The sequence below is a fragment of the Hemiscyllium ocellatum genome, chromosome 28 (genome assembly GCF_020745735.1).
Source record: "Hemiscyllium ocellatum isolate sHemOce1 chromosome 28, sHemOce1.pat.X.cur, whole genome shotgun sequence".
Lineage (NCBI taxonomy): Eukaryota > Metazoa > Chordata > Chondrichthyes > Orectolobiformes > Hemiscylliidae > Hemiscyllium > Hemiscyllium ocellatum.
Window position 1 is genome coordinate 10185399 of NC_083428.1, and position 13999 is coordinate 10199397.

Genomic DNA, 13999 nt, shown 5'->3' on the forward strand with positions numbered 1-13999 from the left:
CATTCGGGACCACCTCATGAGACCCTTACATGGCCAAGAATTGGTTGTCAAAGAGTGTGATGCTGGAAAGGCACAGCCAGTTAGGCAGAATCCGAGGAGCAGGAGAGTCGGCATTTCATCAGGAATTCATTGCGCAAGGGCTCCATTGATAAGCATGAAGTCTACAATAAGAAACCTCACGTGGAATTGTTTATGGGGTTGAGGGTAAGGGGTTTGTGTTCCTCATTCAGAAACAGGGACCTGAAATTGGGAAAGGGAAGAGCCTGCTGATAGCAAGTCTTGCTGACAAACCATCCCCCTCCCCCCCATGACCCATGATCTCCCTCCTTTCTGATCCAGTGAAGATCTCAGTGGATTGATGACCTCATGGCATCCCAGTGGTTGCCCGTTTAATAGATTGCCCTCAGTTTTGGCAGCTCTGAGCAGAGGGTTTGTCTGCACCTGGGGTCCCCATTCCAAGGGTTAAAAAGCAACCGCAAAACATTCCACAAAAACTAGTTTGAAGGGATATGGGCCGGGTGTTGGCAGGTGGGACTAGATTGGGTTAGGATATCTGGTCGGCATGGACAGGTTGGACCGAAGGGTCTATTTCCATGCTGTCCACCTCTATAACTATGACTCACTAACATCATTGCCTGAGTACTTCCAGTACTGTATCCCTTTGTTTCAAATATCCAGAATCTACAGTGATTTTGTTTGTATCAGTGATATGCAATAATACTTAGATAATGGAAAAGCCCCATTAACTAAAAATAAACTGGAGCTATGTTTTTTGTGTCTACAGTAACATTTCAAAAAGGATTTGTGCCTGCCTGATCTGTAGTCTGTAACAATATCTTGTTTAAACTATCTTGCTTCCGTGAGACTTCACTGGACACTTATCTCTCACGGAAAAAGCAGTCTTTACTCTGCATTTCACGGAATTGGAAAAATCTAACTGGCACGAGCTAAAGCTGGTGAAATGCTTAACACTGAGCTCACTGAATGCCTGGTTCAAGAAGCTTCCTGATCCCTGGCTGATTCCCAGACATTTTACTTTTAATCTTTAGCTTCAGAATGTGTGGTGAGAAGCATTTATTTCAATGCAAAAATGGGTAAATCTTCATATATATCCTGGATGCCACTGGGTAAGGAATGTTGCTGCTTTTATATCCCTGACAGTGCAAAAAAAAGGGGTGGAGTTTAATATCACATTTTATTGAATTTAAAGGTAGTCTCAAGGTGGTTCATAATGACTGAATAACTATAAGGAGCAGTTTCCAATAGTATTGTTCCCATTTAGCTATTGGATATGACTAGGACTCCAATCACATAAAGGATCATCTAGTCTGCACCAACAATGTACTTAAAGAGAGATTTCTACATTTTCCACATTAAGCATCCTTTTTTTTTGTAGATATTTTTGTTGAAATTTAACATTTTTGCAAATTTACAAAAATAAACAAAACTCTCAAATACAAACATTGATGTACAATTAAATCATATATACAATAGTCATAATTTAACAAAGAAAAGAGAAAGAAAGAAAACAAAAAAAGAAAAAAAAGAAAGAAAAAAAAAACTCAACTTTCTACTAATCTAACCTATAACTAACCAGAGTGTATACCTAAGTCTCTTACATGCTCGGAATGTATAAACATCAAATATAATAAAGCCCGTATTCGCGCAGGATTCCTCTCCCAAGGGGCCCCGGAGCAGCCCGGTCTGAATTCTTCACTAAATAAAAGCCCTTGTTAGGATAGCCGAAATATCTGCATTTATATAATTCAAAAAGGGCTGCCATATTTTATAAAATAATTCAGTCTTTCTGTGCACCATATTTGTGAGGAAGTCAAGGGGGATATATTCCATAATTAATCTGTGCCAATTTGAAAGTCCAGGGGGGCCCTCAGCCACCCAGTTCACCAAAATATTTTTCCTTGCACAGAAAGAGAGAATAGAAAATAGTCTCTTCCCATGCATATCCAGAGATGAGAGGTTCGAAAAGCCCAAAAGGAGAGATACAGGGTCCACCCTAATTTCCGTTCCTAAAATTTCTGTCAGGGTATTTGCCACTTTAGTCCAGTATCTGCGGATTTTCTGACAAGTCCACAAACAATGTACAAGAGTACCCACCTCTATTTTGCATTTAGGACACATTGGAGATGCTCCTGCCTTAAATTTTGCCAGTCGAGCCGGAGCTATATGGGCCCTATGAAGTATCTTTAGTTGGATAGCCTGAGTTCTGTTACAGATAGCAATTCTTCTAGCATTTTCCCAAATGTCATTCCACATATCCTCAGAGATTTCTAGCCCCAAGTCCTGCTCCCATGTTTTAAGCAGGTCATCCATGTCTCCTGAGACTCCATCATGTAGCAAATGGTATATAGTACTAACGGAGGATGCCCCCGCTGGTCGTAAGACATTACGTTCTCTGTCTGATTTATAAAGACTATCTATTAATGTAGTCTTCCTCTGTATATAATCTCGAACTTGGAAGTATCGAAAGAGATCCCCATTAGGTATTCCGAATTTCAGACGCAGCTGCTCAAAGGACATCAGTATCCCATCTTTAAATAGGTCCCCTAAGCATGAGATGCCCCTGGATCTCCAGAGTTTAAAGGTGGCATCTGTAATCCCCGGTTGGAATCCCCATGCGCCTACTATTGGTGCATGGGGGGCTGTTTTATGTGAGTTACCCTCATTTTGCCGCATTATATTCCAGGCCTTAATTGTGTTTAATATTATGGGATTTTTACAGTGGTCTGTAATGATTTTCCTCTTATCTGAAAATAAAAGGTTAATAAGTGGGTATTTTACTTGGGAGGCTTCGATATCCAGCCAAATTGATTGTGGATCAGATGAAATCCAATCAGCTATGTAACTTAGTAGGGAGCTTAACTGATATTTCCTAAAGTCTGGGAAGTCCAGTCCTCCCCTTGCCTGTGGAAGCTGTAGCTTCTTCAGCTTAATAAGGGGCCATCTATGGTTCCAAATAAAGGAGCCCAACCAGCCATATAATTTACGTAGGGCTAGCCTTGGCAGCATCAGCGGGAGCATTCTCATAGGATATAAGAGACGGGGCAGAACATTCATTTTAATTAATGCTATTCTCCCTAGCCAGGAAATCGGAAGGTCTCTCCATCGCTGGAGGTCCTGCCTTATCCTTTCCATTAATTGTACAAAATTAGCCCTATACAGCTGATCAAATACTGGCGTGATAAAAATACCTAAATATAAGAAGCCCTCCAGGGACCAACTGAAGGGAAAAGGGGATCCATCCATTAAGTGGGATATCATAGCCAGACCACCCATTGGCATGGCTTCCGATTTTGAAAAATTAATTTTATAGCCTGAGAATGCACTAAATGTATTAATAACTTGAATTAGACGAGGCACTGACATTAAAGGATTACTGACGAATAAGAGAACGTCATCTGCATAGAGGGTAATTTTGTGTTTACCTGTACCAATCCTCGGGGCCGTTATATTAGGATCAGTCCGGATGGCTTCTGCTAATGGTTCGATTATCAGTGTAAACAACAATGGTGAGAGAGGACATCCTTGACGGCAGCCCCTACCCACACTGAAGCCATCCGATCTTAACCCATTAGTAATAACAGCTGCTTTGGGGTCATTATACAAGGTTGAAACCCATTTGGTAAACACCTGTCCAACGCCAAACCTTTCCAATGTGTAAAATAAATATGACCATTCAACCCTATCAAATGCCTTTTCCGCATCCAATGAAATTACTACTCCTGGTATCTTTCCCTGATGACAGGCTTGGATCATATTCAAGACCCTTCTGATATTATTGGATGATCTGCGGCCCTTAATAAATCCCGTCTGGTCCTCCTTTATAATATATGGCAGTACCCTTTCTAGTCTTAGTGCTAACATTTTTGAGAGAATTTTAAAGTCTACATTTAGTAAGGATATTGGTCTGTAAGATGCACAATCTTCTGGGTCTTTTCCTTTTTTGAGGATAAGAGAAATATTTGCTTCTTTCAGCGTGGGCGGGAGACAGACCTGACTATGCGCAAAATTATACATATCCATAAGTGGGTCAACCAATATTCCTGTAAATTCTTTATAGAATTCAGCTTGAAAACCATCTGGGCCCGGTGCTTTTCCGCTCTGAAGTTGCCTAATTGCCTCAAGTATTTCTTGGACTGTTAAAGGGGTATTTAGGGCCGACACCTGTTCCGGAGTCAGGCCCGGGAAGGTCAAATTTTTTAAAAAATGACTGCATCCTCCTAATCCTATCTTCACAATCCTGCGATCTATATAGTTCAGAATAAAATTCTTTAAAGGTTGCATTGATCTTTTTATGATCATGAGTCAGGGTACCTGTACTTTCCTTGATGGTCGGAATAGTTTGAGGGGCTTTCTTTTTCTTTGCAAGAAATGCTAAGTATCTACCCGGTTTGTCGCCATATTCATATAATCTTTGTTTCGCAAATAATATTTCCCTTTTAGCCGTTTGAGTAAGCGCGGTGTTTAAAGCTGTCCTAAGAGCTGTAATCCTCTGCAATTTTGTGATAGAAGGTCTATCAGCGTATGCTGTTTCGGCTGCTTTTAGGCGAGCTTCGAGCAGACGCTGTTGCTCTCCCTTCATTTTCCTCTGGGTCGCTGAATAGGAGATGATCAAACCTCGTGCATAAGCTTTGATGGTCTCCCACATCATTGACGGATTGCTAGCCGTACCAGTATTAATTTCTAAAAAGGTTTTAAGTTCTTGGGAGAAGTACTTTAGGGCGGCACGGTGGCACAGTGGTTAGCACTGCTGCCTCACAGCACCAGAGACCTGGGTTCAATTCCCGCCTCAGGTGACTGACTGTGCGGAGTTTGCACGTTCTCCCCGTGTCTGCGTGGGTTTCCTCCGGGTGCTCCGGTTTCCTCCCACAGTCACAAAGATGTGCAGGTCAGGTGAATTGGCCATGCTAAATTGCCCGTAGTGTTAGGTAAGGGGCATGGGTATGGGTGGGTTGCGCTTCGGCGGGTCGGTGTGGACTTGTTGGGCCGAAGGGCCTGTTTCCACACTGTAAGTAATCTACTTTAAAAATTTGCTATCTTTTATCAGGAAGGGGTCCATACGCCAATGCCGAGCAGATGTCCCATTGTTCTTTACCTTAGTTTCCATGTATACAGCGGCATGGTCAGAGATTGCTATAGTACCTATTTTACAGGTTGCTATAGAGTTTAGAAAAATCGATGGGGCAAAAAACATATCAATTCTTGTGTGACATTTATGTGGATTAGAGTAGAAAGAAAAATCTCTACCCTGTGGATGGAGACATCTCCATACATCTACCAATCCTAATTCTTTATTCAGGTCCGCCAGTTGTCTAGATCTGGGAGATACTCCAGCGGCACTCTTGGGAATCCTGTCTATTTCCGGATCCATAATACAATTAAAGTCTCCCCCTATAATTGTATGACGGGCACCAAAGGCCATCAGTTTTGAAAAAGCTTCCGTTATGAATTTAAAGGGGTGTGCCGGGGGGCAGTATACATTTAAGATCCCATATTCCTCTCCATTTATGAGGGCTTTAATCAAAATATATCGTCCAGATTCGTCTTTTATCTGATTTAGAATTTTCAAAGGGAAGTTCTTCCGGACAAGGATAACGACTCCTCTGCTTTTTGAATTAAAAGAGGAAAAAAAGGCCTGATCAAATCCGCCCTGTCGTAATTTTAAGTGTTCTTTATCCGACAGGTGTGTCTCCTGTAGGAGAGCTATATCAACTCTCTCCTTCTTAAGATTTGATAATATTTTCTTCCTTTTAACTGGCGAATTACTCCCCCTGACATTCCAGGTGCACCACTTAACCGACTGTTCAGCCATAATCATCTGGACAGATCCGAGACCCCTCGGGAGGGGAAACCCTATCTAGAACATCCCGAGCATGGAGCATACAAGATTTACAAAAGTAAAGATTCTCTGATACACTCAAAACAATATAACAAAAAACTCTTTCTAAGTATAAAAAATATAAAACATTCCGAATTGGAGATTTTCTCCCTTGTTCCCAGGGAGCGTCACTTCCTCTCCCACAGTCCATCTTACCCTCTTCCAACCAGTGCCCCACCCTTGACCCAGGTGTTCCTCAATAAAATGAGGAGAATTCAAATATAATATAAAGCTAGAGTTAACAGTGAACACCCCACCCCCACCCACACCCACATCTAAATATATTTGGGAATATTAATACCATATATAACTATAAGATTACAATCTCAACATGTAATACTTAAATATAATACCACAAAATAACAGGGGAAAGAAAAACAACCCCGCTCCTAAAAACAGAAGTAAAATAGAATAAGGTAACCACCTCTCCCCATCAACATTAACCAAACGCCCCAACATATATATATATACATACACACATAGGGGGAAAAGATAAGAAAAGATGAAGGGATGTAAACCAAAATAATGGGAAAGGCAGACCAGCATCCACAATCTCTTACGGTTTATTTAAGAGAGTCCAAGAATTCCTTAGCCTTCTCCGGTGATCCGAAGTTATATATGGATCCTTCGTGGCTAAGGCGTAGCGTCGCTGGATATCGTAAGGAGTACTGGATATTTAAGTCCCTTAAACGCTTCTTCGCCTCATCGAATGCCTTCCTCTTTCGGACCAAAGCTGGGGAGAAGTCCTGGAACAGCATGATCCTGGATCCTTTGTGGGTCATAGCTTGGGGATCTTTTCCCAGATTTCTTGAGGCTTCCAGGAGCATCTGCCTCTCCCTATAGCTCTGCAGCTGGAACAGGACCGGGCGTGGGCGCTGGGTTGAGCCGGGCCCACGTACTGTGACCCGGTAGGCCCATTCTACCCTTACCCGGCCTGATCCATTATGCAGATTTAAAAGTTGTGGCAGCCAATGCTCTAAGAATGCTGTCAGCTGACCTCCCTCTTCCTGTTCGGGCAGGCCCAACAACCGAATATTTTTTCTACGACATTGATTTTCGAGGTCATCAATGTGGTTTTCTAGGTTCTGGACTCGATTCTCGAGAAAACGGATGTGGTCGGCTGTTGATTTTATCCCAGTCTCTGAGGCTGCGGCCTTCGACTCCACCTCTCTGACTCGGCACTCCAATTCCTGAATGTCTCTGCCCTGCTTCTGCAGCTCGGCTGATAGTGCTTCTCTGCTCTGCCGAGACTCATCGATAAAAGCATCAATCTTCGCCTCCCACCTGGCAAACATCTCCTCAAAGCTCATCTTCATTGGTAAATCTCCTGAAGTAGCTGAAGACACCTTTGTTGCAGCTGAAGAGGGAGAGGGTGGGGGAGGGGTCCCTGCTTTCTTAAAGCCGCCTGTTCCCTTCCCTTTACTCATTTTCCAGCTAGTATTAGACTATTTAAATGTACTAATAGGTAACTATTTAAGGTTAACAACTATTATAAATGGTTTAGTGAGTGTGGTGGGGGTGGATAGCCCACTTTTCCCAAGTTTTGGGTAGAGCACTGTGGACTCAGTCTTGCTGGGTCGCCGCCATCTTGGATCCCCCATTAAGCATCCTTAATATTCCCAAAACGTAGATTCTCCTGCTCCTCTGATGCTGCCTGACCGGCTGTGCTTTTCCAGCACCACACTTTTCGACACTGATCTCCAGCATCTGCAGTCCTCACTTCCTCCTTATGCGATTGTCAAACTTAGTGCCAACCTATGTTAAATAAGATTTTGAGTAATTTCACCTTACTTGGAATCATGGGGAAGCCATTCAGTCCAGCTGTCGATTTGCTTGAGCAATTCAGTGTTTTCTTCCTTTAGTCTTGTATTTCCCTTTCCAGTGATGTCCACGTTACCAACACATTGTGATAAAATGCTTAAAATACTGGCTACTAAGAAATATTTGACAGCCACCACTTTGTACCAGCTTTAATCATCACTGACTTTTCAACCTTATCAAAGCACTTCATAATCTAAGACCATCCCTCTGTGCTCCCACTAGTGTAATGTCATAGAATACATTAGCCAATTGTAACATGGGGCCAGTTAGGAATCTATATATAGCTAACTGATTTTTGATTTGCCAGTCTGGAAAATGAGCATGAGTCACCTGCGTTGTAATAGTCAATAGTGATCTTAATATTTGGTCCCGTGGTGTGAGAATATAAGAGAATGGTGTGGCACGGTGGCTCAGTGGTTAGCACTGCTGCCTCACAGTGCCAGGGACCTGGGTTTGATTTGTGCCTTGGGTGACTGGCTGTGTGGAGTTTGCACACTCTCCCTGAGTCTGCGTGGGTTTTCTCCAGATGCTCTGGCTTCCTCCTGCTATCCAAAGGTCTGCAGGTCAGGTGAATTGGCCAAGTCAGGGGTAAATATAAGTTTGGGGAATGGGTCTGGATGGGTTACTCTTCAGAGGGTTGGTGTGGACTGGTTGGGTTGAAGGGCCTGTTTCCTTACTATAGGGAATCTAATCTAATCAAACTTTAATGCTTATTGCTCAGTCCTTTGAGTATAGGAGTTGGGACGTCATGTTGAAGTTGTACAGGACATTGGTGAGGCCTCTTAGATTACTTACAGTGTGGAAACAGGCCCTTCGGCCCAACAAGTCCACACCGACCCGCCGAAGCGCAACCCACCCATACCCCTACATATACCCCTTACCTAACACTAGGGGCAATTTAGCATGGCCCATTGACCTTCTGGAATATTGTGTCCAGTTCTGGTTGTCCTGCTATAGGAAGAATATTATTAATGTGGACTGGGTTCAGAAGAAATTTACCAGGATGTTGCCAGGTATAGAGGTTTTCAGTTATAAAGAAAGGCTGGATAGATTGGGACTTTTTTCACTGGACAGTGGGAGGTTGAGAGGTAAACTTATGGAAGTTTATAAAATAATGATTTGGAGACATCAGTGTTGGACTGGGATGTACAAAGTTAAAAATCACACAACACCAGGTTATAGTCCAACAGGTTTATTTGGAAACACTAGCTTTTGGAGCGCTGCTCCTTTGTCAGGTGGTTCTGGAGAATAAGATTGTAAGACACGAAATTTGGATTATAACCTGGTGTTGTGAGATTTTTAACTTTATAAAATAATAAGGGATATAGATAGAGTTAATGATAGCTGTCTTTTCCCTAGAATGGGGATTTTCAAGACTAAGGGGCACATTTTTAGGGTGAGAGGAGAGAGGAAATTTCTCAGGAACCTGGCCGATATTGGGTCCTCAGCATCTATCACAAAAAGGATCAAATTATCGCCTTGTTGTTTGTGGGCTCTTTCTATACGCAAATTAGCTGCTGCATTTCCTATAGCACTTGGTTCATTGGGGTGGCCTGAGATTGTATAGGACATTATCTAAATGCAAGTCTTCCTTTTTTTTAGAAGAAAACAGATGGCAGCTACACTTTGGCCAGCCAACAATTTTCATCTTGTTTGTTTTCTATGCTGTTCATAGAAAGTCCAAGTCTAGATTAGTGTTGGAGATGAGAAGCTGATATATTCTAGAAAAGATGGATGGAACTCTTAAAACATCCAAGATTATGAATTTGAAGGGAACGGTAAATGATTTGTGTCACCTAGCTATTTGTTACTGTGTTCAGAAACTGGCACATTCAATGTCCCTGTTTCTTCCTATCTGATGTCTTGAAATTGTGACAGTATCATCACAGAATCCCTACAGTGAGGAAGCAGGCCACTCAGTCCATTGAGTCCACACTGACTCTTGAAAGAGCATCCTATCCAGAACCACCCCATCCCTGTAACCTTGCATTTCCTATGACAAACACATCTAACCTGCACAGCCCTGGACACCACTGGGTAATTTAGCATGGTCAATCCACCTAACCTGCACATCTTTGGATCGTGAGAGGAAACCCACGGAGACAAAGTACAAAATTCCACACAGTTGCGTTGGGGGTGGGGGTGGGGGGGGGGGGGTGGGGGGTGGGGGGGGGGTTGGGGGGGGGTGGCAGTGCGAGCGGAATCAAACCCAGGTCCCTGGTATTGCGAGGCAACAGTGCTGTCAACCAAGCCACTGTGCTGCCCCATTACAGTAAACCTCAGTGCACACAGTATGCTTTTTTTTTTAAAGTGACCCTTTAAAAAGAATTTTGATTTTATTTACTGTAAAGACTGTTACATGGATAATGGGCATAAAACAGCATTAAAATTTATAGACATATGCATATCTTCAAAAGCAACCAAGTTCCCAAGTGTTCCTTAGGATTTATTTTTCAACTCAATCTCTTCTTATCCTTAAGAGGATTATTAGCAATTTTGTGAATCTGAAACCGAAGGCACTACTTCACCTCATTTTGAGGTGCCTCAAGGCTGGGAGCCTGTCTCACTGCTCATAGGAACTTGTAGCCTGTTGAACAATGAAGCCAAATGGCTAGGCGGCTGTGATTTCATATTATTGACAGATTATCAGTAAGAGCTGGGTAGGACATAAGGGGAAGGGCTGGAGGGTTGCACCACACATGTAGGATAATGTGTGTGAAGGAATACTCCCCACTTGTGGGGCAAGTGTGACTCCATCAACACAACACATTTGATATCAGAACAAAGTAGCCCAGTTTATTGGCACTCTATCCACCAACTTCACAGAATCAGAGGTGTGATAGGACAGGAGGCCTTTTTGCCCAACGTATCTGCACCAGCCATTCAATGAATAAATTCTTCTGTCTTCTTCCCCTGACCTTTGTACATTGTTACTATTCATTTTTTTTAATATAGATATTTTTATTAGAAATTTAACATTTTAACAAATTTACAAAAATAAACAAAACTCTCAAGTACAAACATTGATATAGAAATAAATCTTAAATATACAATAATCAAAATTTAACAAAAGAAAAATACCGAAAGAGAGAAAACAAAACTCAATTAACTACTAATCTAACCTACAATTAGCCAGAGTGTATAATTGAGTCACTTACATCTTTCAAATAAGAGAAAATGTGAGAAAAAAAAGAAGTGGGGAAAAAAAAACCCCAACGATTAACATAGAAGTTGGATATTAAAATACTTGCTCGGAATGCGTTAACATCATATATAACAAAACCCGTATTCGTATGGGATTCCTTTCCCAAGGGGCCCCAGGCCAGCCATGTTTGTAATCTCAATTAAATAAAAGCCCTTGTTAGGATAGCCAAAACATCTATGTAAAAGGGCTGCCATATTTTATAAAAAATAATTCGGTCTTTTGATGCACCATATTTATAAGGAAGTCAAGGGGAATACATTCCATGATTAATCTATGCCAATTTGAAAATCCAGGGGAACCTTCAACCACCCAGTTTACCAAAATATTTTTCCTTACATGGAAAGAGAGAACAGAAAATAATCTCTTCCAATTTGACATTCCAGGTGCACCACTTAACCGGCTGATCAACCATAATCATCCGGGTAAATCCGAGACCCCCCGGGAGGGGAAACCCTATCTAAAACATCCCGAGCAAAGAGCATATAGAATTTACAAAAATAAAGGTTCTCTAATACACTCAGTATGATAAAAAGGAAACTATTTCTAAATAATAAAAAAAACATATTTGAATGGAGATTATCTCCCTTGTTCCCAGGGGGTATCACTTCTTTTCCAATGGTCCATCATATCCTCTCCTAACCAGTGCCCCACCCTTGACCCAGGCGCTCCTTAATAGGATGAGGAGAATTCAGATATAATACCGAGCTGGAGTTAACAGTGAGCACCCTACCCCCATCCACACCTGAGTATATTTGGTAGTATCAATACCATGTATAAACATATATAACTATAAAATTACAACTTCAACAAATTATAATTAAATATAATAATATAAAATAGCAAGGGAAAATAACCCCGCTCCTAGAGGCAAAAATAAAATAAAATAAGGTAACCACCTCTCCCCACCAACCTTAACTAAACCCCCCGGTTTATATATATATATATATATATATATATACACACACACATACATGCAAACACACATATATGTACATACACACATACATAAGTATAATAATAAAATTTTTAAAAACCCTAAGGGGGGGAGAAAATCGTTAAGTGGAGAGCAAATAAATAATTCCCTCTCCCCCCCCAAGATAATAATAAACAGTAAGATAGGAAAAAGATAAAAGGGAGGGGGGATATAAATCGGAGTGGGGAAAAGGCAAGCCAACATACATTGTCTCTTACGATTTATTTAAGAGAGTCCAAAAATTCCTTAGCCTTTTCTGGCGATCTAAACTTATACCCGGATCCTTCGTGGTTAAAACATAGCGTCGCTGGGTAGCATAAGGTGTATTGAATATTTGAGTCCCTTAAACACTTCTTCAGCTCATCGAACGCCTTCCTCCTTCGGGCCAAAGCTGGGGAGAAGTCCTGAAATAACATGATCTTGGATCCTTTATAGATCATGGCTTTAGGATCTTTTCCAAGATTTCTAGAGGCATCTAGGAGTATTTGCCTCTCCCTACAGCTCTGCAGCCGGAACAGGACCGGGCGTGGGCGCTGGTTTGAGCCAGGCCCGCGTATTGCAACCCGGTAGGCCCATTCTACCCACACCTGGCCTGATCCAGCCTCCAGATCCAAAAATTGTGGCAGCCACTGTTCCAGGAATGCTGTGAGCTGGCCTTTCTCTTCCCGTTCGGGAAGGCCCAGCAAACGAATATTTTTTCGGCGATCGAGGTCGTCGATGTGATTCTCTAAGGTCCGGACTTGCTGTTCGAGAGTCCGGACCTGATCCGCGGCCGATTGAGCTGCAGTCTCGGAGGTCGCGGCCTTTAACTCTGCCCCTCCGACTCGGTGCTCGAGTTCCTGGATGTCTCGGCTGTGCTTCTGCAGCTCGGCTGAGAGTGATTCCCAGTGATGTCGTGACTCTTCGATAAACGCGTCGATCTTCGCATCCAGCTTGGTAATCATCTCCACAAGGCTCGTTATTGTCGGTAAGTCCCCCGGGGCGGCTATGGATGCCTCAGCTGCAGCTGGAGGGGGAGAGGGTGGGGGAGGGGTTCCTGCTTGCTGAGAGCTGTGGGCTCTCCTCCCTTTACTCATTTTTCCTGAGAGATTAGATTATTTAAATTTAATGCTAACACAACCAAACAACTAATTATATTAAATAAGAGCTATTTTAGATGATTTGGTGAGTGTGGTGGGGGTGGGAGATCCACTTTGCCCAAGTCTTGGAAGGAGCACTGTAGGCTCAGACTTGCTGAGTCGCCGCCATCTTGAATCTCCCACAGTATGCTTTTAAAGTTCATTCTAGAGACGTGAGTATCACTGGCAAGGTTAATGTTTATTCCCTACCTGCATTTGCTCATAAGAACATGGATTTTTTTTTAATATTCATTTATAGGATGTGGATATCCCTGCCTAGCTAGGCAGTTATTGCCTATCACTAATTACACAGGAGACAATTAAGAGTTACCTACATTTCTGTGGGTCTGGAGTTGCATGTAGGTCAGACCAGGTAAGGATGGCAGTTTCTTTCCCTAAAGGTCATTAGTGAATCAGATGAGTTCTCCTGATAATCAACAACAGTTTTGTGGTCATTAGACTCACAATTTCAGAGGTAAAAACAATGACTGCAGATGCTGGAAACCAGATTCTGGATCAGTGGTGCTGGAAGAGCACAGCAGTTCAGGCAGCATCCAACGAGCAGCGAAATCGACGGTTCCTGATGAAGGGCTTTTGCCCGAAACATCGATTTCGCTGCTCGTTGGATGCTGCCTGAACTGCTGTGCTCTTCCAGCACCACTGATCCAGAATCACAATTTCAGATTCTCACTGAAGCAAATTCCACCATCTGCTGTCACAGGATTTGAACAGCATGGAAACAGACCCTTCGGTTTTTGAACGTAGGTTCCTATGGTAATTGTAACGAGGTCAGCCAGGTGGTTCTCGCAGAATAGGCATTCCCTAATTGGGGCTGTTAATCTGGTCCAATCAGGGAGCCCTGTCTGACAGATATAAACAGAAGTGTTTGAATAAAGATTTGTGCACCTTGTGTCTCTCACTGTGTCTCACACCTGCACACACAAAAGAAGAGAGAGAAAAAAAAAAATTAAATAAATAAATAAATA